This window comes from Callorhinchus milii, unplaced genomic scaffold (genome assembly GCF_018977255.1).
Source record: "Callorhinchus milii isolate IMCB2004 unplaced genomic scaffold, IMCB_Cmil_1.0 Scaffold3, whole genome shotgun sequence".
NCBI classification, from domain to species: domain Eukaryota; kingdom Metazoa; phylum Chordata; class Chondrichthyes; order Chimaeriformes; family Callorhinchidae; genus Callorhinchus; species Callorhinchus milii.
Genome location: NW_024704744.1, coordinates 93,641,485 through 93,645,791, shown reverse-complemented (window position 1 = coordinate 93,645,791; position 4,307 = coordinate 93,641,485). Strand labels below are relative to the sequence as shown.

General features: G+C 41.4%; 1 non-coding gene across 1 annotated transcript; it reads left to right on the top strand.

Annotated features, from left to right (window-relative positions):
- Positions 1–1,138: 1,138 nt before the first annotated feature.
- trnav-cac lies at positions 1,139–1,210 on the top strand. Its single transcript has one exon. It is a non-coding gene; the product is annotated as a tRNA-Val (tRNA).
- The last annotated feature ends 3,097 nt before the right edge of the window (positions 1,211–4,307 follow it).

The following is a 4,307-nucleotide window of genomic DNA, read 5'->3' as shown; positions in this document are numbered from 1 at the left end:
TTATGACAGAGTCTAAAGATTAGATATAAACTAAATCACAGCCCAGAAATTCAACCAAGTCTTAGCTTGTAAAAAATGGTTATTTAAGCGCTCCAAGATGCCGTCTGGGTGAAGAGTGCGGTATAAATGCAAGTCCTCGTCGTTGTTGTTGGTGGTGATCTGTCTTAAACTTTGAGATTAATGGTGGAAAATTCTTATTTTTAGTTTTAATTTAGAAGCTGGGTCTCCGTGTTCAATGTGTATGTGTGTGTATGTGTGCGAGTGCAGCTGTGTAGGGGTCTGTGTACGTTTGCGCGTGTCTGCAAGTGCGTACGTGTGTTTGCGTGTGACGTGTACACACGGGAATCGAGCAGTTCGCTGACCATCGCTGAGCAGGCGAGTCTAAGGCACTCGGCGAGGTTCCTAGTGGATAGGATTTCAGCTCCTTGGGTCGTCCTCCCGACGTGAAAGGCGTTATACAAATGTAAATGTGTTGTTGGTGTTCAAGTGCTCACGTACACTACCCCGCACGACGGATGCTGTATAAATGTAATGATTTCCCATTCTAGGTAGCTGCACCTCGTCGGAATACACCACAGAGTCTCCTCTTAACGTGCGCACTTGGACATGACACCTTGACAGCCTCCCTACAAGTGAGGCCATTTGGAGAGGTACCAGAGAGGCCAGTGCCCGCAGAACTGCAGTCAGCGCCAATAACAGGATGGAGGAAGACGCTTGAGTAAGCAGCTGTCACTGATCCCTGACCTGCACCGGGCACTTTCTGATCTAATCTGTTTTCATCCTTTTGCAAGTGAGGTAAGATTTTATCGAATGCTTTTTCAAGGGAGACAAAAAAAAAAGAGGATCCCGCCTCTACAATAAATCACAAAGTAGTAAATCTGTTACTGATTCATCAGCTCAGCACATATTGGAGGCATAACAGCACAGGCCTACGCTGATTAAACACAGCCAGTTAATCTATTAAAGAAGCTCAATGAACAGAAAATCCAATAGCCAATTTAATCACCTTGTCACCCAGCCCACTGTATGGCCACTCTGCCACTGTACTGTAACTCGACGTGTTGATATAGGAATGATAATGTCGCAAACGTCTCAAAGTGCTTCGTGTTCTTTCTGTGTACCAACTGTGTATATTTGGAGTCCTGTAGCTCAGTGGTTAGAGCGCTCGCCTCACAAGCGAGAGACCTGGGTTCGATTCCCGGCAGGGCAAAATCTTGGGCAAGTTTACTTACTCCACACGCCTGATAATAATCCCTCAGGAAAACAAAAAAACAATAAATTGGTCACTTCAATCCACGACTGTTTGTGGGGACACTGCTGTGCGCAATTGGCTGCCGCGTTTCGCCCACAAACATACAGTCAATTCACTTTACAGTGTATTCTGTGAAGTGTTTTGAGACGTCGAGAAGATGTGAAAAGTGCTATATCAAATGCAAGGATCATTATTATTATTATTGTTATATTTGTAGCCAAATGTTCAGCAATTTCAGGCTCCAAACATGGGAAGATTAGGAATAGTGACTGAATCCTGTAGTGCCTCTTCTTCTCAATAATAATGCCTCAGAAACCTTAGAACACTCTTCCTCTATCCCTCCTCCTTGCCCCACGCTTCCCCAACTTCAGATCGCGCCTGAAGACCTTCGTCTTCGACCGTGCCTTCGGTCACCTCCCCACAGCTCGGCGCCATGCTACGCACTGTCAAGCGCTCTGGGACGCTACCGTGCATGAGGGGTGCTATATAAAAGCAAGTTGTTGTTGTTGATGCTGTGGCATTGAGGTCAGGCATGGCACCCCCACAAGCTGTGATTGGCCCCACAATTCCAGCTCGTCTTAGTCTGTGAAACAATTTTTTTCTCAATATTAAAATTTCATAAATTTTTAGGAAATTTCTTACAATCGGTCTGAATCTCGAAGACATTTTTCTACCGTTCTTAAAAAGAAACTGGCTTCCAAATTAATTCTTGATAAAAATCCTTGGATATTTGATATTTACGAATGAATTTAAAAAATTGTCCAAAATTCCGTGCGGTCTTAAGACAAGATGATCTTACAGACTGAGACCAGATGAAAGTCCAGGCCTATATTTTACTTTTGAAAGCCACGGTCGACGTTGCAAACTGTCATAGATCACACTTTAACTGCTTACTCAAAATATTCACGTCTTCTCTCTTGCCTCCCGAAGACACTTGGATTGTGTTGCAGGAACTTCCAAATTTCGTGTGATATTAAACTACAAACTCCAGTGCTGAAATATTTAACTGACCACCTCCTCCCACTCTCCCCTGCCCCCCCCCCCCCCCCCCCCCCCCCCCCCTCCTTCACCGAGGAAATCCACAGGACTGAACCTAATTCAAGAGAACATTAGCAACATCCCAATGCTCCACTCTATTAGATGGTAGTTCCGAAAACCCTGTTTGATTTTATCCCACCAGCCTATCAATTTATAATGGAGTGCAGAGCTATTAGGCAAACAACACAGGTCTATTGCCAAGTGCTGTGAAGAATAAAGGAGTGTAACATTAGTGGTAAACAAATAAAAATGATTCCTCTGTGGATTGCAATGGAACAGCTAGTTTATCAACAATGCCGATTAATCAGTATATTTCATGTGTCATGAAGATGTTGAATATTCCTGGATGTGCTCTGAAACCTCCCAAATAGGCTCTTGTAGAAAATGTCCTCCAAGCAGCTGTAGGTCATACCAATAACAACAGTAGCAATTACTTCCATTACCGTCAGTATTAATACTTGCAATGCTAACACTATCCATGCTAATACAGTAATAATTAGTACTCATACCATCAGCACATACCATCAATACTAACAGTATTAACACACACAGTACTAATACCATCAATATTAAAAAATCTATTACTATTGCCCTTAGTATTAATATATATCAGTATTAATACCAACACTAGTAATATCTTCACTATTAATATCCTCAATATTATTATCAATACTAACACAGTCAGTATTATTATTAATACCATTAGAACTAATATCAACAGAACTAATCAATACTAGTATCCACATTATTAATATCATCAATACTAATACACACAGAACTAATAGCAGCAATACTAACAGTATTTAGTCACTAAACAGCGGCTTAAAATTAACATAGTATTAGACTTTAGATCATTTAAATTGCGTGTGGTGCAGAATCATGAGCAAACTCTATCTAGTATTAATCTATAAGACCATTTAGACTTAAAATTTAGGTATGGAACATTCTTAAATTCAATGTTGATTTGAAAGCTGTTTTTCAGCTATTATTAAAAATAAACCATCTTCCAAATTCAGACAGCATTAATATTAATGACTGTATCAATGCCATTAATCACAATACTCTCAATGTCAAGCACCACCAACATCACACTAGTACTGTTACACGAAAACCACCTGTCCAATAATAGGAAATCTAGATAAAGCACCCCTGAATTTCAAGATCACCTCTTGCCTGCCCCGGCTTTCAAAGTTGTCAAAATTCTTTTTGAAAATCATCAAAGAAGTGGCTGCAATTTTCGAAACCATTGAAAGAGATCCATCGTTTTCATATCCTCAAGATTTTAGCAGAGTCTGTTGGTTATGTTATTTGCAGCCAAGTGTAACAGCGCAGCTACATGCACTGAATTTTTCTCCTGCAAGCAAATACATCTATGTTGAACTCTTGAGTACTGTTTACAGTTGGGGCCATGCAGATACCAGGGTTGTGTCACTGTGTGAGTGGAGGCAGAGAGGATGCTTCTGCACCTGTTTGTTACACTCCAATATCACCCTCCAAACCTGAAATGGCTTTAGCAGGGATGTTGCTATTGTAAGCAACAGAGTTGGCACTCCTCCAAATTCCTCTGTGCTTTCTGAACCGGTCCTGTTCGTTGTCTCAGGCTTAGCAATGTATTAAACAATCTAAGGGCAATCATTCCTGAGCAAGAGGGTTTTTTAGGCTGGCAACCACACTGTTCAAAGGATCATTAAGCCCTTCTATCCCAAAGCAAGCACAAATATTCAGGGACTGTTAATATTAGCCAAAGCATGGTGCAAATACATGCAGAGCTCTTCATGGTAACATCATGATAACTTCAGGCCAGAGATCCAGATTTTTTCAGTGTACCGTTGAGAGCCTGATATCCATACTGATTAGAACCATCCCCATTGCGGATATCAGGTCTGTCTTTGTGTGCGTACATCTCTCCTTCTTTCACTGTGCCAACCACACAGGTGTATAGAGTGTGACTGTGCATCTGTCTCTTTATGCCTGTGTACTTTTCTGGAATGGATTGCTCCGGTTTGCACTGCTCAGA